Genomic DNA, 24190 nt, shown 5'->3' on the forward strand with positions numbered 1-24190 from the left:
GCCTTCAGCTCAGGTCATGATCTCGGGGTCCTGGGATCGAGCCCCGCATTGAGCCCTGCATTGGGCCCTCTGCTCGGCAGGGAGCCTGCTTCCCCCTCTCTCTCTGCCTGTCTCTCTGCCTACTTGTGATATCTCTCTGTCAAATAAATAAATAAAATCTTTTTCAAAGAATTCAGCCCTCATTAAGTTTTTTTAAATTTAAGATAACTTGGGCGCCTGGGTGGCTCAGTGGGTTAAACCACTGCCTTCGGCTCAGGTCGTGATCTCAGGGTCCTGGGATAGAGTCCCGCATCGGGCTCTCTGCTTGGCAGGGAGCCTGCTTCCCTCTCACTCTGCCTGCCTCTCTGCCTACATGTGATCTCTGTCAAATAAATAAATAAAATCTTTAAAAAAAAAAAAAAAAGATAACTTGTTAAAAATTAAAACATGCTCAGTGTCCAATGGTAATGAGTGCTAAGGAAAAAAAATAAAGTAAGGAGAGGGGATGAGAGAGGGGAGTGAAATTTAAAAGATGATCTGACAAACCCTTAGGAGAAAATGACACTTGGGCAAAGACCTGCAATACAGTGAGAGAAGCTGGCCATGCAGTTGATCTAAAGGAAGAGCACCCCACACAGAGGGAGCAGCAAGTGCAAAGGCCCTGAGGCAAGAGTATGACTAGCTTGTTCTGGAAGCCAAAGTAGCAGGGAGGTGGGGGCAGCTGCAGAAGAATCGGCCAGGGGAGAGCTTTAGCTGATGTCACAGATATACAAGGGCACAGTGTTGGCGGTCACACCCAACACACAGGCCACTCACTGTAACGACACCCACTTTAGCTCTCAGGGAGATGCAAAATCCAGGGAAGGCTTTTGCGCAGAGAAGTGGCATGCTCTGGCTTACGTTTTCCAAAGGCTCACTCTGGTGAATCCATCAAACAGATCGGGAGGGGGCAAAGCAGAAACATCTACCACTTATTACAATGGTGTTGCTACTGGAAAAACCAATGACTGCATTAATCCTTCCTGGATAATAAGGATGTCAATTTTTTAAACACTGCACTGACTTTTAACCACCAAACAGAGGGGTCCAGAATAACCTAGGACGTTTTTATATTTTTTTAAACTTTACACCAGCTACCACCCCCCTACCCCCAAACAAGTCTTCAGTGCCAAGTAGAAACAATTGATATTAGTGACAGATGGTCTAGGAAGCATGCTAATCATCTCTTACTCTAGATTTTCTAAGCTTGATCTTTACAACAAAGTAGTTCACCAGAATATCAAATATCTGAACTCCTTTATTCCAAAGGCATTTACAAAACACCTCCAAAACTGATGTGTGGAGCTGGAAATGTGCATGGATAAAATGCAACCTTTGGCCTCAAGAAGCTGCACTTAGTTTCATGCAGAAACACCTTCATACAGTTAGGATTTTTATATCATCAGCTTCAAACAAGGATCAATAAAAAGCCCTCCAGGTAAAGAATGTTCTGAATCCTCTGATAAAACTATTTATTAGAGACAGTGAGCAGTCGTAGACTCTACAGAACCAAACTCTGTTGGTTTCAGGGCAGGGAGAAAGTACCTCTTCCAGTAGGGTACAAGTTTTTAAGACAGTAAGAGCTCTGAAACCTGTTTTCTCATTTTTTCAACTAGTGCCAGTAAGTTCAGAGTAAAATTATCAACTCAAACTACATAAGTATCACGGTGTGAGGGAGTAGCTCTCAGTCCTGGCTACGCGTGGTAATTACCAGCAGAACTCTGACACCAGAAAGGCCCTCTTCCTCAAGAGCCCTGGTGAGTCCGTGAGTTGAAATGCCACACAGAAGAGGTGACGCACAGACTGGACCACCGATCTAGATTCGCCAGCTCATGTTCCTTTCTTCATTCAGTCACTCATGTCCAACACACTAGCTCTGTTACACACAACTCTACCGGATTAGAGGATGTCAATAAAGGCTCCCTCTGGTTCATTTCAGAAGTTGGAAAAAAAATACAAATTAGTGAATGAAGGACTCAAGAGGAGCTCCCCAAAAGACCACCCTTTTCCCCTCCCACCGCATCCCAAATCAAAGATCACTCATTTACACTTCAAACTTAGTTGGGATTAAAAAGTAATTACATGTTTTGGTATAAATGGCTTCCCGCCAAACTACAGTAAGTCAAAGAATAAAAGCAAACAGATAATCAGTCAACAAAGAACTTCATCACCTCTTTTGCTAAATTACTTCAGGAACAATTTCAAAGCAATATATTTAAAGACAATTCTCTTACAAATGAGCCAGCTAATCAGAAGTTGATTAATACATTTGATTACCATGAAGAAATCACCTAAAAACTAAAATACAGCATCTTGAGTTTATATAACCCCTTCCCAATCATACCAATGGTCTTCATATACTTACTTTTTTTATTCCCACAAATCCTATGGCTGAGACTGAACTGGAAGGATATCCATGGAATAAAATTATACTTATTACCAATACCATTTAACATAAAAACCTGTGACAAAGAAAAGCTCATTGTTGAGTTCCTATTAGGGACACTCAATCAATCAGTCCCCAGGTGTCACTCTGAGAACTAGGCATACCAACTTAAGTTGCAAAAGGATTCACCGCTGTATGGTATCTGTAAGGACATTAACAAAACAAGAGTCAACTACAGCACAACAATCCATGAGCATACAGAAGTGAACCTCCAGAGATAATGATCCTATAAATTCATAGACTTATTCCTGAAAAACATTAAGCTAAACTCAAACTGTGACACCATCTTTGGAAGCAATTGTCACACTAGTCAGGTTTTCACACCTACGCTGGAAAGAACTAGGTGAAGACTCACGCTTCTAATTCTGAGAAAGAAAGTGGGTATTTTCAGAGAAGAAAAATTTCTTCCTAGTCAGAATGTTTTCTACTTGTATTGAGAAACTGATTTACATTACACTATAACATTTTTTAGTATAGCAAATGTTTAAAATACAGTATATCAAGTGTACTTCCTCAACTTTTATTTCCTTTAAATGATTTCTAGAAGTTCTAAAAGAGGAGCACTAACTGCAGAATTAATTTTCAAGTGAGAATACACAGGACGGTCCAATTTCAAACACAAGTTCAGGAAGCCTTGCTGTCAACACTTGCCCGGACAAGCAAAGGATCTGGTGAGGTCTCGCTGTGTCTGGTGAGGTCTGGTGAGGTCTGGTGAGGTCTCTTTCTGACTTTAGATGTGCTGGTCAGAAGATCCATCCCTGGGAGTCCTAACAGGTCTCCAGGAACCAATCATGAAGAAGACTTTACAGTAATATTCGTTCATCTTACAGAGAGCAGATGCTGGGAACGTCCTGCTCTGCCCAGAATAAAGCACGGCATCTAAGAGGGGAGCAAGTGTGAAGATGCTGACTTCAAAGGTAGGTGAGCCACAGGCCCTACGAAAGGAACTAAAAGGAATGCTTCCATATGTTAAGCCAACACTGAAACTGTTCTAAAATTGGAACTATTTACTGTATACTGTTTATGTTTATACAGCATTTAGCATGTTTGGGAATTTTGTAATGATAGATTTCCCATTAGTCCTCTGGTCTGGGGGCAAAATTAACAACCAAGCTTTGTTTAGAGTTAATTCCCTGGATGTTCACATTTAAATCTACACTGGATAGCAACTGCACATTTTTCCTTATATATTCTTGCAGCAGGGCTTAAGGGGAGAATAGCTCCAAATACTCAGAAAGGAAATTAGGATGACCAAATAGTACAAGCATCTTAGAAGTGTAGTCCAGTCACTAAAAAAGTCTTCATGAAAACATGAAAGAAAAGCTTTAAAGACTCCCAGAGACAAGAAGATTTTCTGAGACAACAAAATAAAACAGTCAAGCCATAAAGAAAATTTATATATTTGACAAAATAAAAATACTCCACAGGTTAAAAATAGCATAAACAAACCTGAAAGACCTATGAAATCTGTAAAACATGAAAAAAGGCTAACTTTCCTAGTATTTAAAGATTACTTTCTAAGGAAAAAAAAAAAAAAGACAAAAATCCAAGAGAAAAATGGAGAAGTGATGTGCAGACAGAAATTCACAGAAAAACAAATACAAAAGACTTCTAGAAACTCCTTACAATGAGAATTTTCAAATTCATACAAAGTAGAGAAGGGGTATGATAAACTCCCGCATACACGTCACCCAGTTTCAACAACTAAACCCACACAGTTAATCTGTTTCTTCCCTTTACCCAATCCACTCGCCCCTCCAGACAGTTTCAAAGTAAACCCCACACACATTACATCGTTTCATACGCAAATTCTTCTAACTTACTTTCTAAAAATATAGTCAATAAATATCACCACACCTAACAAAATTAACAATCATTCTGTAATGTGATCTACTACCAAGTTCAGAGACTCTCTAATTGTCTCAAGAAGTCTTTTTTTTTTTAAGATTTTATTTATTTATTTGACAGACAGAGATAACAAGTAGGCAGAGAGGTGGGGGGTGGGGGGGAAGCAGGCTCCCCACTAAGCAGAGAGCCCAGGACCCTGAGATCATGACCTGAGCCGAAGGCAGAGGCTTAACCCACTAAGCCACCCAGGTGCCCCAAGAAGTGTCTTCTTATAGCTATTTTTTACTTGCCACATCTGGCAAAAGAGCCTTTCAATCTCCTTAATGGACAAATGCCACCTCCCTCTTTTATTTTTTTTTCCTTCCCTTGTCATTTGTTTTGTAAAATTTCCCCCTTTGTGAATTTTGCTAACTAGGTCCCTCTACTGTCACTGTGTTCCCCCCTATCCTTTGTTACTGTCTTTGCACAAACTGTTCTGCCATCTATTTGATGTCAGAGCCCCTCGGTAAAAGAATACCAGGAACACACCTAGAGTGAAAGAAGGTGAGAGAACACATTCCACAGGGAACACCAGGGTGGCTCAGTAAGATTATGTTATAAAGAAACCTACGATCATAGGGGAAGAGAGGAAAAAATGAAACAAGATAAAACCAGAAAGGGAGACAAACCATAAGACTCCATCTCGGGAAACAAACTGATGGTTGCTGTAGTAGAGCGGGGTGGGAAGGATGGAGTGTTTGGGTGATGGGCTCGGGGGAGGGTATGTGCTGTGCTGGGCGCTGTGCATTGTGTGAGACTGATGAATTATAGACCTGTACCCCTAAAACAAATAATATATTATATATGAATAATTTTTTAAAAAGAATCTATTATAGGATTCAGGCTTTGGTTGGGTAATTTGGGGAAGGATATGAGGAAGCAGGAGTTTCCCTAAATTAGATGTCAGAAAGTGCGGTAATTCTATGAAAGGTATCTCCATAAATCCTATGTCAGGGAGGGGACACTAGAATGAAGATAAGGCTGTAAGTGGTAAAGAAGTAGCCATCACTCATTTTGGTCAAGAATTTTGTGGATGACGCAGAGACCTTGGCTTTGTGCCTGGTTTCATTTTATCATAACGTGAGTGAAACCCTGTCTGAGGTATTCTGTGAGACTGCTTACATTTAACCCAAGGACAACATGGCCTGTCTGTGAATGTCGGGCAGCTTCTGCGGCCAGGCCTGCTCTTTCCTTTTTGCACTGAACAATGGAAGCCCTTTGAGCTGGCCACTGTATCTTTCTGATTCAACCCCAACGGTCCTGGATATTTTCCTTGCTTTCTAGAATAAGATGCTCCAGGTTCCTCATGCACATTTTCCTGTCCCAAACCTAAAATCAATCAAATTTTAGTGGAAACCAAAATCTGGGCCCTACAATATTCACTGGTCTCAGGTTCTCATTATTTCTAGATCTTTTTAGTGGACTAAGCTAGAAGAACTCTGTTCAGCGAGAAAACACAACACAAGTTTATACTGATATATTCTATTCAAATTTAAGATTAAAGGGTTTTTGCTTAACTTCTTTGCCTTTCTATCTGTCTCTATTCTCATGTGTCAAAATTCTTCATTCCAAACATTAACCTAAATACTTAACTGATACATATTTCTTCCTTTCAAATTTTTGTTATTTTGTAAAACATTTACATTTCCAAAACTGAAACAACACAAGGTGTGTTCAGAAATCTTCTTCCATTCCCCAGCCTTCCTGTCCTTTCCCTCCACGTAACTGTTTTTATTAGTTTTTAGTTTATCCTTCATTTTTTCTTTTTAAGCAGCAAGTAAAATACATTTATCTGTATCACCTGTGTCTTAGGTTAACAGACAAAATATTATATACCTTGTCTATCATCACGATTTCTTTTACTAACACTATATCCTAAAGATAATAGCAAATAGGCTCAGCTTCATTCATTAATAAAATGCAAAATAAAATTACAGTAAGACTTAATTTAGCACTAAAATCACATAGTTAAGCTATCAGATTAGCCAGATTCAAAGAGTTAGAAAATACACTGGGTTGACAAGAGTACGAGGCCCATCCCTTTACAGCATTAGCTACCAAAATGTTACATACACAGCCCTATGGCTCAGTCCACTTCTAGCAATTTATCCTATAGGTACACTCACATCCTGTCAAATGTGTGTGAAAATTAGTGAAGGGAAATCTCACTGAAGAGGAGTCAGGGGCTAGAAGGGGAGCCATACCACTCAACACCAATTACTAGAAGAATTGTCCATGAGAGACCCAGCAAAAGAATGGTCAACAGAAAAAACCATCAATTACAGACCCCACAGGAATAGACATGCATTCTATCTCCCACAAGAAATAGTCACCAGCCCAGTTCAGCCAATGAGGAACCTCAGCACCCAGAATCCTTGCTTCTCTCCAGCGGACTTTCACTCAGAACAACCTCTGCCAGCTTCCTCTTTCTTCTCCGTAAAATGTTCCTCTCCTTTGTGGAACTACCCTCTGGTTTTGCCATAGTTTGCTTGTCCTGAATTACAATTACTTCTGAAAGAATCCATTTCTGCTAGTAAAATAAATGTTATTTTAAGGTTAACATGTACATGGATATTCACTGCAGCATAATATAACAAAAGACTAGAAACATCCTTAATTTACAACAGAAGGGAACTTATTAAGTGAATGATGTCATATCCACAAAATGAACATGCAACTTAAAAAATGAGGTAAACCTATATACATCAGTATGGAACAGCCTCCAAGATACAGTTAAGTGAAAAACGTATGCTGCGCATGCTTGACTATATATGACCAGCACGCCCAGGACTTGTGCAACAACGCACCGTGCTTGGGGACAGCATATTACTGGTACCCTATATAATCAATAGGGGAAAGATGCTTTCATGGTAGGTTTCATTTCCATTCTTTATCCTCCTATATTGTCTAAATTTCTCATTCTCTACATTTATTTTTCAATTAAAATATTTTTAAGGCATTCTTCATGAATAATGAAAGAACTTGTATTACATAAAATACCAAGTAGCTCTCTCTAGTGTTGTTACTTTGGAATCTGCCTGTACTCAAATCTGCCTAAGTCAGCCAAGCCACAGCTTCAAACTAAAACCAGAGCAATCGAATTATGTAGAGAAACAACTCTCAGTGCCTACATTAGCAGACAAGACAATACCTTTATGGTTTTGAGGTAAAGCCTAAGTCAGTCTTTAAAGAGCAACACAATCTGAAAGACTACTGACCAAAAGTGAATACGGACATGAAGTTCTTACATTAATATGATCATTTACTTTTGCCCAAGTAATCCTAAATGAGTAAAAATATAGACGACTGAATCTATACGAGAAAGAATTAACCATTAATTACAGTTCCTACATAGGAATGAACTAACATGTAACAACAGCTACCCTCAATATTAAGCACCTATATGGCAGGCTCTATGTTGACTAATTTAAATGCATGATCTCTGACTCTTAAAATAACCACAAAACACAGGTGGCATTATCTTGACTGCATGTAACAAAATGGGAATAAGAAAAGTTAAATAATTTGTCCGTGGCTTTTACAACCAGTAAGTTAAGAGGGCCAACCGAGATTCAAAACACGTGTATAAAAAATAAAATTTTTGCAAAAATGCCTTTTGGTTACTTAACACAAGCATTAAAAGAGAGCACATACCACGGAATAAATCATTTGCAAAACAAGAAGTCTTAAGGTAGTAAAATATTTGCTTTAATATTAAAACCGAATACTATTATAAACACCGTCAAAACAATATAAAAAATAAAAGAGAAATATATTCACATGTTACTATAAATACCCAGCCCAACTCTGAATAAAAAGAATGACTTCCAAAGATCAAAAGAACAAAAGTAGTAATGAAATAAATCGCTGATGTAAAGATCTTCAAAAAGAAGTTTTTAGTTGTTGTTTTTAACATAAAATATTGACATAAACTCAGGGGGGGAAAATGTTATAAACCACTGCAGAGTATTTGAAAAAAAAAGTTAATGGTATATGAATAGAAACACTGTACTTGATGAGACTATCTTCAGATTCCAGTGTAAAACCCAAAACATTCTAAAGTCCGTTTCTCCCGCAAACTCAGCATCTGAATGACGGCACTCTTGTTACCATTCTTTACTAGGTGGTCCAGACAAAATCAACAATTCAAAAATCTAATTTTACCTACATGCAAAGGAAAGTAAATGCAAATTTCAGCACTGAGTGGTGTAAAGAGCACTAACCCCACATTTCACAGCACTATGACACTGTATTACCATTAATTGTATATATATCACGCTCTTTTGACATTTTTTGTGAGAATCTGGAAATTAAAGACCCTAGCCCTGGTATCCCAAGTCTAACGTGAAGTGTCACCTTGTGAGAAACCAACAGATTTTTCTTAAGAACGGACTGAATTAAAGCTATGCTCCAGGTCTATCTGCTGTGATAGACCTAGACATGATCCAACTTCTCCAGGTCTTTTTTCCTCACCTGTAAAATTACTTGGATTAAAATCTAAGCCGGGAGTTGTACCTACTGATTTGTACAGAAAGAAGCATGGTTCATTTTAGAACCAGTATGAACTATAAAGGATCTATTCCAATAATCAGGAGATGTACATTTTCCAGTCTAAGGTAGGCCACAATTCTGTAGGTTGCCAAGGGAAGCTGCTGCCAAGAGAATGCAAAAGGCCTGAAAACCTTCTTAACCCTCTCCCCTTACTACAGAAAGAATGAATGGTCCCTTAACAAAATGAAAGAAAAACAAAGGAAAGAAAACCAAGGCAAAAGAATATTTCTAGTTGCAAATAAATCAAACTAAACGTTAAAAGGCTAACAAACTCAATAATAAAAAGACAACCCAATTTAAAAATGGGCAAAGGACTTAAACAGACATTTCTCCAAAACAGATGTACAAATGGCCAAGAGCACACACAAAGGGGCTGGACAATGGTAGTCATTAGGGAAATGAAAACCAAACTACAGTGAGATACCACTTCACATTCACAAAGATTCTAACAAAAAGAGACAATGTAACAAGCACTGGTGAGGATATGGAGATATCTGAACCCACCTACAGTGCTACTGAAAGTGTATAATGGTGCAGCTGACTTTGGAAAACAATCGGCAGTTCTTCTAAAGATGTTAAACATAGAGTTATCTCAAGACACGGCATGTCTACTGGTAGGCACATAACTTAAAGGAAATAAAAACCTACATCCACAAAAAAACTGTACATAAGTGTTCATAACAGTATTATTCACAATAGTCAAAACTCGGAAACAACTCCGATGCCCTTGGGCGGATGAATGAATAAAACAACGTGCTCCACCCATACAACGGGCTATTGCCCAGCAATAAAAAATGAAGCACTGACACCTGCTACAACATGGATGCGCCTTGAAAACATTATACTAAGTGAAAGAAACCAGTTACAAAAGACCCCATATTTTACAACTCCAATTATGCAAGATTTCCAAAATAGGCATTACAGAGACAAAAGCAGACTAATAGTTTCCTAGGGCTGTGGGGGGTGAGGAGAGAATGGAGTGACTGCTAATGGGTAGGAGGTTTCTTTTAAGGTTGATGAAAATATTGTACAATTAGATTATGACGATAGTTGCAGTCCTGGGGAGATGCTAAAAACCACTGAACAATACTCCTTAAATGAGGGAATCGTAGGTTATGTGAACTACATCTCAATAAAGGTGTTTAAAGAAGTTAATGAGAAGAAAAATGCAGTATCAAGGATAATGAAGGAAGGAACAATATATCTATACTGGAGTTACACTGTTTTGTAGAAACAAAACTTTACCTCCTGAAAGAAGGGTAGAAGTTACCCCAAAGCAGTGCCCTAAGAACACAAAGGAACCAGCAAATGACAGATTTCCTGTTCTGTCATCCAGGTGGTTCTTGACTACTCTACTTAGGACACAATTACAGTGCATAAACCTGACATTCAAAGGCACACCACTTTCCAGAAGCACATATGCAAGATGCTCGGGAGGGAGACTGTTGAGATTAGAACTCACCAGTCACAAATGACTTCTGATGATTCATGAAACTCTACACCATATCTGTGACTCTTAGAAGTTCAAGTAGAAACCGAAGTAAGGGACAAGCATAAGGAATAGTATATGCAAAAGGCTTTCAAAAATTGAACTCGTGTCCTGAACCATGGCTTACTAAAACAGAATAATGAGTTCCTGGCAAGGGACAAAAAATACCAAGAAGATCAGAAGACCATGTCTGGGCAGTGACTTGCCAACATGATCAGAAAGCTGTGTTTCATCGGTAGCTTAGATGAAGCTCTAAATGGCATACTCATCACTACTGGCAATAGCAGAAAGCTGGGAGTTACCAGGAACACATCAGATAGAATTCAGATCTAAGAGTCTAACAAGCCTAAATAAAACTGTAGAACTACACAGAATGATCTAATAAACCAGAGTCAGAAAAAAATATCAGAACACATTTCTTTCAAATCCTTCCTTTTACAGATGAAGCTAAGGCCAGAAGGGTTTAATAATAAGCCAGAGTTCAGAAGGTGCATGAAAGGTAGGTTAAGGCTAGGAATATAGGAACCCTAATTCCCAGCTGTGTCCACCTGACCCAATGCTACTGGCTACTACTTGTATAGTTAAATATACAGGGGGAGGAGGGTAGAGAGGATCCTGACCTCCCTAACTCATAACACACAAAAATCAATTCCTGGAGACTCAGATCTAAATATGAAAGGTAAAATAATAAAGCCAGTAGAAGATAACATAAAAAAAAAATCTTCGGAGCACCTGGGTGGCTTGGTCGTTAAGCCTCTGCCTTTGACTAAGGTGATGATCCTGGGGTCCTGGGATCGAGCCCCACATAGGGCTCCCTGCTCGGCAGGAAGCCTGCTTCTCCCTCTCCAATTCCCCCAGCTTGTATACCCTCTCTCACTGTGTCTCTCTCTGTCAAATAAATAAATAAAATCTTTAAAAAAAAACTTCATGACTGTTGGGTAGCCAAAGTAAACAGGTCACAAAAAGCACAAACCACAAAGAAAAGACTGGTAAGATGGAACTGATTAAAATTTAGAATTTTAGTCCATCAAAAGACACATTACCAGAATGACATGGCAAGCCACGGGATGGGAAGAGATTTTTTACAATTCACATATTCGACACAAAATTTATATCCAGAACATATGCAAACTCCAACAGTTCAATAAGAAAATGACAACCCGACTTATCTAAAATGGGCAAAAGACTTGAACAGTCACTCTGCAACACAGAATAACCAAATGAGTAACAAGTATATGAAAAAGTACGCAAAACGCCTATCAAGGAAATGCCAATTAAAATCACACTAAGATCTTCTACACAACCAAGGAACGGTTCAAAAAAAGTTCTAAATGTTTAAATGACAGTAGCAAGTAGAGGCAAGACTGCACAGCAACTAGATCTCACATACATTATCAGTAGGAATAGAAATTGGTACAACCGCCTTGGAAAACTGTCAGCAGTATATATTCATCAAAGCTGAAATACATACACACTATGGTCAGTAACTCTACTCTCACATACCCAACTAAAATGAATATATATGTGAACCAAAAGATATGAGTAAGAATTATTAAGACAGCATTATCCATAACTGCTCGAAAGTAGTCATTACTCAAATTCATCTGCAAAATGGTGGATAAACTGTAGTATATAATTTGTGATGACTTTTAGAAATGGCCACAATTTCAGACACCTCTCCCAGAAAGACATGAGGTCTATGTTCCCTCCTCTTGAATCCAGGCAGGCTTATATCTATTTCAACCAATAGTACAGCAGAGTGACACTGTATGACTTTTAAGGCTAAGTCACTTTCAAGAAGCTTCCTCTGGGAACCCAGCCGACATGCTGTGAAAACCCAAGGCCTGGTGGAGAATTCTACGTGCAGCTGTTGTGGTCAACAATCCCACATGAACCTCATCTTTGAGACACCCCAGACAAGGTACCATGCATGTCAGTGAAGGAGCTTCTAACCGATTCCAGACCGCAACTACCGCAGCGCATGGACAAGCTATGCCCACCAAATTCCTAGCCCACAGAATCCGTGAGCCAACACAACGGCTGCTGTTTCACCCTACTAAGTTTGGAGTGGTGCATTATGCAGTAATCAAAAACCAAAACTAATGATTGTACAGTAAAAGATAACCAGAACAACAGAGCTATAAAACAACAAACTACACAGAGCAAAGATGAACCTCAGACACGGCGCTGCATGAAAAAAGCTTGGTAAAAAGGACTATATACAGTAAGATCTCACTTAGCGGGCAAAACTAAGCTATAGTTATAAAGTCAGACTACTGGTTACCTTGGGTGGGAGCAATTACTGGAAAGAGGCACTACAGGGGCATGTGAAGAGTGAATGTCTTGCTCTGAGTGGTGGTGATTTTAGTATGTTCACTTTGTTTAAAAAAAAAGTCACTGAGCTAGGTCCTTAATATGTGTGCTTTTTCCAGTATGTATATTATACTTCAGGGGGAAAAATTTTCTTTTTAATCAGTAGAACTTGGTAACTCAAATAGATGCGAGAGTGTGAAGAAGAAATGAAGAATGACTCTAATTTTCCAGCTATAACTGACTAGATAATGCCATTAACTGAACAGTTAAATGACAGGGCAAATACCAATGGGCAGAGAAAGCAGACCACTCCTATTCATTTTGTATTCAAGTATCTACCACTGTACTTCACACAGCCACTCCAGCCTCCAAGACACTCCTCTCATTTTCTTTTTCTTTTTTTTTTTAGATTTTATTTATTTATTTGACAGACAGAGATCACAAGTAGGCAGAGAGGCAGGCAGAGAGGAGGAAGCAGGCTCCCCGCAGAGCAGAGAACCTGATGTGGGGCTCGATCCCAGGACCCTGAGATCATGACCTGAGCCGAAGGCAGAGGCTTAACCCACTGAGCCCCCCAGGCGCCCTTCCTCTCATTTTCATCCTACCTTCTACCCACCTCTCCCTTGGTAGCCTTTTTTCCTTCCTTTCTCCCAGATGCCTCTTAGTATCAGGGTTCCCCAGGCTTCCATCTTAATCCCCTTTCAATCTCCATGCGCAAATGCACACACATGCGAACACAAAGGCCCTGCTCCTGTATTTTCAATCTTAGTTGATGGCATCATCACCTACTTCCTTTTAAAAAAAAATTTCCAAGTCAACCAAGAATTAATACTGTAGTTAGCTAAATCCAATTGAAAAAAAAAAAAAATTTAACAGGATACACATAAGCTCCTGTGTTGGACCCCAAAACTAATGCCTGAGAAAAGGCTAAAGATACAGCTTAGATATATCTACTCAACATCATCCAAGTTCGATGACTGATGTGGTCATCAAAGCTATTATATAGCTGATAATCAGAACACAGGATGTAGAAGAAAGGTATTATTCTTCCCCACAGTAATACAAGTTTATAGAAATGCTATATCTAAAACAAGAGATATGACTCTATTTTTACTGATCAAACCAGCCCCAGAGTACTGCATTCAATCCTATGCACTACAGTCTAAAAATGGAATTAAATCAAAGGAAAGCCACCAATGGGGTGAAATGACACAAAAACATGCTTTGTAAGGAACAGCTAATGATCTAGAGATGTCTCAGCTCAAGAAGACTTCACACAGCCAAACCTGATGACCATCTTCAAGTATTTGAAAAGACATTACACAGAACAGAGACGCCACTTGTTCTAGTGTCTCCAAAAGACAGAATTGGGGAGCAGAAATCAGAAAGACGATTTCCACTCAATATAAGAAAAAGCTTGCTAACTTGATTAAAAACAAGACAGTTTGGGGCACCTGGGTGGTTCAGTCTGTTGGGTGTCTGCCTTCGGCTCAGGTCATGATCCAGGAGTCGCGGGATTCAGTCCTGCGTTGGCTTCTCCCACTCCCACTCCGGGGGAGTCTTCTTCTCCCTCTGATCTTGTACTTCTGATCCCCATCTTGAAATTTCTCCCTCTCTTGCTCTCTCTCAAATAAATAAATAAAACCTTCAGAAAAACAACAAAAAACAGGATAGGCTGTCTCTAGAGCAGGGATTCTCAACCTGGGATGATTTTGTCCCCATGGCAAGAGATGCTGCTAAACAGCCTACAATTCCGAGAACTCCTTGCCCCAACCAGGAATGACCCGCCTAAAATGTCACTAATGCCGTGGGTGAATAACCTGCTCTAGAGGTAGTGAGTTCCCTGTCATTGGAAGCATTCCATTATAGACCAATCTACTAATATCCAATACATGACTTTAAAAAATGGTGGGAGATAAGCTGAAAAAAAGATTTCCTGTTTCCAAAAAATTCTCCAGAGAAAAATTCCCTCAGGTATGTTAAAGCAACGATGATGGTAGTGATGATGAACACTGACCGAACACACACTGTGGGCCAGACATTATACCAAGTAATTCAAATACACATCTCACAGTTCATGATCACAGCCAGGCGAAATAGGTATTATTTTACCTTGATTTGATGGTGAAATCAGGTGGCCCTAATGTCATACAGGGTTAACATTTGAGCCCAGATCTACCTGACTTCAATCACATACCTTGCTGTCCAAAGCACAAATATTAAATGACTTTCAAAGCTTTTGTTCTCTAGAAAATAAATGAATAGCACATATTCTAGAAGTATAGGGACTGAACAGGTTTGTACTCACTGCAAACCTAGCTGGCCAGAAGAAAGAGGAAAGGATTATTTGTAGTAGTCCTATGATGAAGGAGAGAACAATTATCCTGATTGTCCCCAATTGCCTACTTCTGTAAGAGCCAAGAAGCTCTTATATACCCATGGAATCTCAGTCAGAAGCTGAAATTAATGATGACATCCCTTTATCCATAGGCGTGAAAGCTCAGGATGGACAGACGTTTGAACATCCCCGACTGGGAATCCTGCCCTTAACAAATACACTAGATGCAGATACATGGTTTCTTGGCTGCCTATACGCCCGCCCATCTGTCAGGATGGCAGTGTGCCTGCTCACATGTTGGTCAAACTGTCACTAGGGCATAGGTGCCAAGCAATGATAGTTTTAAATGGGCAGCTTGCATAGCACTGTAAGAGCTTGCTCTTCTGCAGAAAAAGAAAGAAGAAGAAAAAAAAAAAAAAAAAAAAACCTCCGTGACAATACTGAAGGGCTGCAATCACAAATGAAATATTCTTGGTCAATTTCAACACTTCAATGGGAAAAAGATCTAGACTGGTAGAAAAAAATCAGACTAAAGAAATTAAATCAAACAGGAAAGGTACTCTGAAGACAAGCGGTTGCACCAAAGCTTTTCACACTGCCAATCTTTCATTAACACACGTCACAGTGATCTTTTAGGCAGTAAATTCTTGCTCAAGAAGTCATCATTGTTTTAGAAAATGGGATGACATGCTTTTCCATGTTCTAAGTAAAAAAAAAGCAGAAATGCACTGATATTTGGCAATTTGCCTGAGATTAAGATTTATTTGTTGGGTGATTATTTTTTAAATGACAGAAGTCCAATCAATATCCAAGATAATCTTTTAAATGCAAGAAAGAAAGCAGAAACCAAAAGAGATTCCCTCAGATGAATGGCAGGGGATGGGGGGGTATAATTTGTTTAGATAAAGAAATCAAGAAAGGACACGGGTGCTAAGAAACAAAAACTGAGTAATCTGGGTCACAAATTAACAAATGAGGGCTCATGGCCTGTCCCTGTCACATCCTCCTGACTCAAGGAAAACGCTCCCGAAGTACAGGGAGGTTCCTATTCTGACCTTAAGGAGCTGTCGGGTCGCTTTTATGAAGTATCTAATGTTTTTAATCGTCTGGAAATTCTTCCAGATTCTGACCTATAACTCATCCTGATGCTGCAATTTGAAACGTGTCCTTGTTTAGCCTTCAGTAATTTAGGATTGCTGGCCCTCATTCTCTGTAGAGCTCTTCATATACAAGCGGCAGGACACACTGACCAAATAAACCAAGTCTCCTCTCTGCCATGATGAAATAAAGGCAGTGCCATTAGCTCTCCTCATTGGACCAACTTATTAATAACTCTTTGTTTTCACCATTTCAGTTGCTCACCTCAAGGACCCTCAGGTTGATAAGAAATGTCAACCATGTCAACAATGAGTCAATAGAAACTACTCTTCCTCCCACGTGCACTGAAATGTACCGAAAGTAGCATTAATTTGAAAGAGTTTGGAAGTGCAGCAGAGTTCTGTTTGCCAAAGACAGTGGCAAAAGTCTGAAATCTACCAGGATTCTTCCAGAAAATACTAGGGACTTCATACTCTGACATTACACCACTTTTCGAGCTTTCCAGTAGACAGCTGTGACACAAAGCACTAAGCCAAGGGCCATGGTTATACCCTGTTCTTTGTGAACCTGTTATCGCCACACAGGGTCTACAACAACCTCTATGCATGCCATTTCTGCTGTATCATTTTCCTGCTCAAGAACCCACAGGATCAAATGAAACCAGTTGGCGACACTATAATCTAGCCAACAGTTACATTCCTGAAAAACTATCCATTTCCTTCCTCCCCTTCACTTGCCTACTCGCAAAAACAGCCAGTTCTTATTTTTTCTAGGACTTGTCTTTGCTCACGCTATTCTCAGAGTGTTTTCCCGCTCCTCTCAAACCTGTACACACTTAAGACTCAAGCTGTGCCATACTTACACAAATCTGTATCAATTTTCATACTTCACTGCGCACTCACTCCCTATCTTCATTTTGGTATGAAGTTTACTGTGTATGGCCAACTGATTTTTTTTCATAAAGGTAAAATATGATTCAATGGGGCAAGTGTAGTCTTTTCAACTAATGATTTTGGAACAGTTGGACATCCACAGGCAAAAGGAAAAGAAAAACAAAGACTAAAGTCATAAACCTCCTATTCTGTGCAAAAATTAACACAAAATGGATCACAGATCTAAATGTAAGACATCAAATTCCAAGTATCTCTCTGACCTAGGATTAGATAAAAGAGTTCTGACACATGCATGATACCAAAAACACAATTCATATATCAATAAGTTGGAACTCATCAATTAAAATCTTTTGGACTACAAAAGACAATATTAATAGAGGAAAAGACAAGCCACAGACTGAGAGAGTAGATTTACAAATCACTTATCTGTCAAAGCGCTCGTATTCAGAATATACAATATACAAAGGACACTCTAAAATCAACAATAAAGGGCACTTGGGTGGCTCAGTGGGTTAAGTCTCTGCCTTTGGCTCAGGTCATGATCCCAGGGTCCTGGGATCGAGTCCCGCCTTGGGCTCTCTGCTCAGCAGGGAGCCTGTTTCCTCCTGTCTCTGACTGCCTCTCTACCTACTTGTGATCTCTGTATGTCAAACAAATAAATAAAATCTTTTTTAAAAAAATAAATTAATTAAATAAAATAAAATCAACAGTAAGAAAACAAACAATCCAAACAAAAAATGGGCAAAATATACGAACAGACAAGTCACCAAAAAAGCTAGATGTTCAACATCATTAGCCACTAGGAAATGCAAACTAAAGCCATGATGCAATAGTACTACACACCTATCATCATGGCTAACATAAAAAATACTGCCAACCCCAAATGCTGGCGAGAATGTGACAAAACTGCATCTCTCATAGAGTGATGATAGGACTGTAAAATGGTACAGCTATAGTGGAGACGTTTGGCAGTTTCTTAAGTTAAACACTCACTTACCCCACAACCCAACACTCGCACTCCCGGGCATTTATCCTAGAAGAATAAAAACTTAAATTCACACTAAAACCTGTACATGAATACACACTTCCAATTATGGAATGAATGAGTCACAGGAAGGCACATTGTAAGGAATATAGTTAATAATGTAACAGCGATGCATCCTGACAGATGGTAGCTATATGTGTGGTGCAGGCAAGGGAATCCATAATGTGTCCCATAACTTTTGTACACCTGAAACTAATGTAACGTTGTGTCAATTATACTCAAATAAATTGGGGGAGGGGGGACGGACCAAACCCTGAACTTGTCAGTGTTCTTAGCAGCTTTATCTGTAATTGTCAAAAACCAGAAACAATCCACAGCTCCTTCAGTGGGTTAACAGTTAAATGAAATGTGACTGAGCCATATACTGGACACACACAGTACTATTAGCAAAACCAGAAAATTGACATTGATACAGTATTAGTAATTAAACTACTTATGTGAATTTCAGTTTTTACATTCTTTTTCTGAGTGTATATATAGTCCTAGAACAGTTCATCATGTGTAAAGATTTTTGTAACCATCACAACAATCAGGATAACAGAATTGTTACTACATAGAAACTCCTCTGTGCTACCTCTTCAGAGTTAACACACCACCCCACCAGTCTTGACCCCACAGACAATGATTTGTTCTCCATTTCTACAATTTTATCACTTCAAGAATACTATATAAACAGGGGCGCCTGGGTGGTTCAGTGGGTTAAGCCTCTGCCTTTGGCTCAGGTCACGGTCTCAGGGTCCTGGGATCGAGCCCCACACCGAGCTCTCTGCTCAGCGGGGAGGGAGTCTGCTTCCCCCCACTCTGCCTACTTGTGATCTCTCTCTCTGTCAAATAAATAAATAAAATCTTTTTTTAAAAAAATTTTTTTAAAGAATACTATATAAACAAAATGATAGTCACACACCCTTCTGAGATTGGCTTTTTTTTTTTTTTAAGATTTTATTTGACAGAGAGAGATCACAAGTAGAGAGAGAAAGGAGGAAGCTCAAAGGAGGAAGAGAAAGGAGGGACTCAATCCCAGGACCCTGAGATCATGACCTGAGCTGCAGGCAGAGGCCCAACCCACTGAGCCACCCAGGCGGTCCTGAGATTGGCTTTTGTCACTCAGTAGTACAATGCCGGCTGAGCTCCACGCAAACTGTCACATGTCGACAATACTGTTCCTTTTTTTATTATGAGTGGGTGTTCCGTTATATGGCTAGACCACATTTTATTGAACTGTTTACCCACTGAAGGACAGGTGGACTTGTTCTCGGGTTCTGGCTATTATTTGAAAAGCTGCTATGAACATTCATGTACAGGTCTTTGTGTGAAAAAGTTTTCATTTTTCTAGGATAAATACTCAAGAATGCAATTGTTAAGTGTATGTTTAGCTTCTAAAGAAACTGCCAAACTCATTTCCAGAGCAGCTGTACCATTTTACTTTCCTACCAGCAGCATGAAAGGTAACACAAATTTGCAAAGTCACAGTTTCTAAAATACTTTCTAAAGGCCTGAAAAACCAGGAAGACTAAGCCTCTAAAGTGTCATAACCTGAGCTTAGTTTGTAAAAAATGAATTTTTAAAACTTTTATCTTGATTCACAAATAAAAGGCTTTTCTTTACTACCTCTCATAAAAAAATTCATACTTAGATAAGATCCCTTTGTTGCTAGCAAGCTCTGTTGCCATATTATATAGTAAGCTGCAATGAGGAGTGAAAAAAAGGCGATATTGCCAACAGAAACAGTACAAGTTTGCTTCTATGTCTTCCAGACATAGCTTTTGAAGACTGAAGGTTTAAAAGCACTTTCCAACTCTTAGTATTGTGAAATGTGTTCACAATGCATTTATACATAGTATCATCAAACAATGGCACTTGTTCAGCTGTTACTTGGTAAAACAATTGAGAAAAAGCAATTAATCTGAAATAAAGCTATAGTTATCTTAGCTGTAAAATTTCTAAATTCATGATTTTTTAAAATTTGAAATATAATTGCCAAAGATGGATAATGGAGTCTCTTTTGGGTTCTTAAAACAAGGAGCTAGCTGCAGAGGAGACATCCACGTGCAAACAGCAGCAAGACAGCCAGCCTGCAAAGAGATGGAAAAAATGCACAGAAAGAACTAACTTCCCCTGAAAGAGTGGGAGATGGGGGGGGGCCTGTTGTCCTTGTTCCTAATGACTATCCAGTTCTTCAGTCCCTTGTGGGACCTACTAGATAGTGAGGTCCTAAGACAAATGTGCCTTTCCAATAAAGTATATTATCTCTTTAAAAGGTAGAGGTTGGAACACTCCTAAACCTCCCACCTAAGAACCCTGCAATTTAATTATATGACTCCACCTACGACATCATCGCGTTTAATGTATATGGCTTTATTGGTAAATATCTTGGTATGTGCGTATGTTTAATATTCCTCCTAAATATCAGCCAGTGTGAACAGTGTCAATCTTAATTTAATCCTAGAGCACTGGTTCCCATCCAATAGGCCAGAAACCCATGGAGAGACAGGAATTATTGCAAAGAATCATCAAAATCCATGTATCTACATGAAGACTAAAGAAACAATATGATTCACACTGTATTTTTTCCAAGTTGAGAAAGATGCTGTGGCTAACAAATGTCTTAATAAATTTACTGGAGAATGCTACTATTAAGTAGTTTTTCTGTCATTAGTATTTACTGATGAATATTAAAAATCTAACTCCTACTGGGAGGGAAGGACACATCTCATCCCTCTCTAGGCTCTCTAGAGAGCGTTCCTTTTTGAAGGAAGGGTAGTAGGTCCTAGAGCACCTGGGTGGCTCAGTCATTAAGCATCCGCCTTTGGCTCAGGTCATGATCCCAGAGTCCTGGGATCAAGTCCACATCGAGTCCCATATCAAGCACCGCATTGGACTCCCTGCTTGGCGGGAAGCCTGCTTCTCCCTCTCCTACTCCCTCTGCTTGTGTTTCCTCTCTCACTGACGCTCGCTCTCTCTCTCTCTCTCTCCCTGCCAAGTAAATAAATAAATAATCTTATAAATAATCTTTAAAAAAAAAAAAAAAGAATTGTAGTGGACTGTCCTTGGTTTGAGTGCAGAGATGAAAGACGACACTGGGAGAGGTGGGGCAGAAGGAATTGGGAAAGTGAATGAAATTACTTCAAAACAGCAACCTCAATGCTAGGTAAACAGCATTCAGGAACCAAGCTGGGAAAAAATGAAAGGGTCTGGCCTTCTTCTCATATTTACAGTGCCAAGTAAGAACATATTCACAGGCGTTTCAGTCAAGGGGACAAACGTATTCTAGATTACAAACACACCCTAGCTAAGTGCTTTGTCAAGATTGCCACCTTCTAAACTAAAATTATATCCTTATTAAAAATTCCATACTTTCTAAATTTATCAATAAGAATGTAGTTTTTAAAATATATAATATATTAACATATAATAACTTCTTGTGTGCTGGATGCTAGACAACTGAAATGAAAAAAATGACCTCTATTAACTTAAAACAAACAAACAATAAAGTGTTTAAACACAACTCTCCAATGTCAAGAACAGACTGTTCCTAGCCCAGTTCTCGACATACAGTGTGAGCAGGTACGGGATGTCTGGTGAATCGATGAGTCCACTTCCACTCACTCTGAAAAATAACCTCGGCAAGCGTGGAAAATATCCTACAACTCCAAAAACTATCCTCCAGTCCTATTCAGTTATCAATCCACTCTCATAACCCAAGAAGACCAATTTGCATGAAAGCCTCACCCACACACACCAGGGGCAGCACTTAACTCCCATTAGGTTCACTGCCTGATATATGGTGTTATCAGCATTTGCACATTTGCATAAATTCAGGAATCACCCTTCATTTGATATAAAGTAAATTTTAAAGCTTCCAGTAAGTTTTAGTTTTCAAATCAAAAATCCTTTCAAAATTCAAAATTCTATTCATAGTACACTGTTACTACGATGACTTTAAGGCAAAATACACAGTTGTCAAAATAAAAACCGTATTCTTTTCTAGACATTTAGGCATTCACTTATATATTCATTATTTCATATTAGTTCTCAAATACCCAAAAAAAAAAAAAAAGTGGCCTATTTAAGAAATGTTAAGGTCTGTCAACATTTGGAATGTACTGCTGGTTTTATTTATACACTTGCTTCCTGGAATAGAACTTAGACTAAGCTTTCCACAGAACCATTTCCTGGGCACTTAGTAACTTATTCTATGCCAGGTTCTATGCTCCACACGTTACTCCATTATCCCATTTGTTTAACAAATACCCTCTCATAATTTCTGCAGTACTATACAAGAAGCCATAAACCTGGTATCTGTACAGATACTAGCACTACATTTACAGTGATACTTCACTCGAGCTTTTTATTATTAAATTCAAGTTGTTCTACTGTATTAAAACAGAATCGGATCAGCAATGTTTGAGATGCGCAGAGAATAACCATCTGGGATCGCTTCAGCAGAGAAAGCTATTATTAGGTGACTACTTAAGTCGCATTCCTTCTATGGGTAGATGAACATAACCTTATCTATCCAGAAATTTAATTCCAATCACTACACGCCATTTTGAACAGCATAATCTAAATAAAATGATTACATAAAGAACCCTAGCTTTCCTCTGAAATTGCTTTAACATTGTAGATTAAATTCTCCCCAAAGAGATGCTCAGCATATGGTAAAAAGGTGGCTTGATTCTGAACTCTGAAAAATAAATCATGACTTTTTTTTCCCCCCTCTTGTGCGTTCAGACTCAACAGACAAGCAATTCGGGGAGGGAGGGAGGGAGGCGGGCGGGAAGGAAGGAGGGGGCAGTCGGGGAGAGAGGATGGATGGCTGGATAGATGGACGGGTGGGTGGATTAAGGAGGCTCTTCGACAGCTCCCTAAAACCGCCTCTCCAACAGCAAAACTGCTATTTCCAAGTTGTTATAAGAAAGGGAGTTGGGGGGAGGAAAGGAAGAGTCGATACAAAGAAAAACAAAAATGAGTGACTTGACAAAAAAGAGGTTTAAAAAAATGGATGGCCTCAAGAGGAACCTAGTGTCCGCCTCTCTCTACCTCTCAGTCCAACGACTCTGGTCCTGTCCGGGGAACTGAACTGCAGCACCTAAGCGCTCTGAGACTAGAACCAAAAACTATTTCGGCGGTAGGAAAAACTGTGGGGTGCCCTCGGATACAACTGCATCAGTAAAGGCTGCCCCGGGTCAGCCAGGGCAGGAGGCACACGAAATCCCTTAGAATGTAAACGACCCACGGAGCTCCACGCCCGGCCCCACGCCCCCCAGGCAAGCTCTTACCCGGCCTCCCCGGACCTTGACAGGGTGCTAAGGAGCCAGTCTCCCACCCGAAGTGTCCCGGGCCTGGAACGCTCTCCTCAGGGGCACAGGCTCCTTCCCCCCTCTCAGTTCTCCAGTCAACCCTCAGCTCCTCTGGGACGCCCTTCCTCACCCCCATCACTCTGGCCTCCAATCGCCTGTCCTGGTTTCAAAGGAGATTTCGGGGTCTGCAAACTGCAGCGTTTGCTTCTATTCGGTGTTTCCCCTCCCGAATGTGAACTTCATGATGCCAGAGGGACCTCCTCGGTCCTTGCTGGCCCCTGGTCCCCGGCTCTGACACCGAGCCCCCAGTGCCCAGGACGCGAGGCAGGTCTGAGCGCGCGAGAGCGAGCAAACAGGCGGGGAGAGGTGGAGGGGAAGAGGGCGGCCTGGCAGGTGCAGGAAGCCGGGGCCGCCGCTGGGCCTGAGGGGAAGCGGCAGGAAGGGACGCGCGCGCGGCGCCGCCCGAGGTCACGGACGCCCGGACGCCCCGCGCCGGCCCAGCCTCCGGCCGCCCCTCCGCGGCCCCCGCTCGGCGCCCGCGCTCTCGGACCCCGCCGCCCGCGGCCTCCCTACCCCGAGCCGGAGATGCGTCGCCTTCTGCACTGTACGAACTTCCCGCCGCTTTCGCCGACTTGCAACTCCACGGCGGCGTCGGCCCCGTCACACCCTGCAGTATAGAGCCTTCCCATTGGCTGAGGGCGAGCGGGAGAGGCGGGGCAGCCGCGGAGTGGGGCGGAGCCCGCGCCAGCCCGTGCCGCCTCCGCATGCATGCCGGGAGTTGTGGGCCGGCGCTCCCACTGTATGCTGGGAAA

General features: G+C 40.4%; 1 protein-coding gene across 4 annotated transcripts in view; it reads right to left on the reverse strand.

Annotated features, from left to right (window-relative positions):
• Positions 1–24036, reverse strand: part of VRK1 (VRK serine/threonine kinase 1) — a 76996-nt gene extending 52960 nt beyond the window's left edge. For all 4 annotated transcript variants that reach the window (XM_044232097.1, XM_044232098.1, XM_044232100.1 and 1 more), the window contains exon 1: positions 23952–24036. The gene's annotated coding sequence lies outside the window, so the exon portion shown is untranslated. The remainder of the gene's footprint in view (positions 1–23951) is intronic.
• Positions 24037–24190: the final 154 nt, after the last annotated feature.

Source organism: Neovison vison, chromosome 13 (assembly GCF_020171115.1).
Source record: "Neovison vison isolate M4711 chromosome 13, ASM_NN_V1, whole genome shotgun sequence".
NCBI classification, from domain to species: domain Eukaryota; kingdom Metazoa; phylum Chordata; class Mammalia; order Carnivora; family Mustelidae; genus Neogale; species Neogale vison.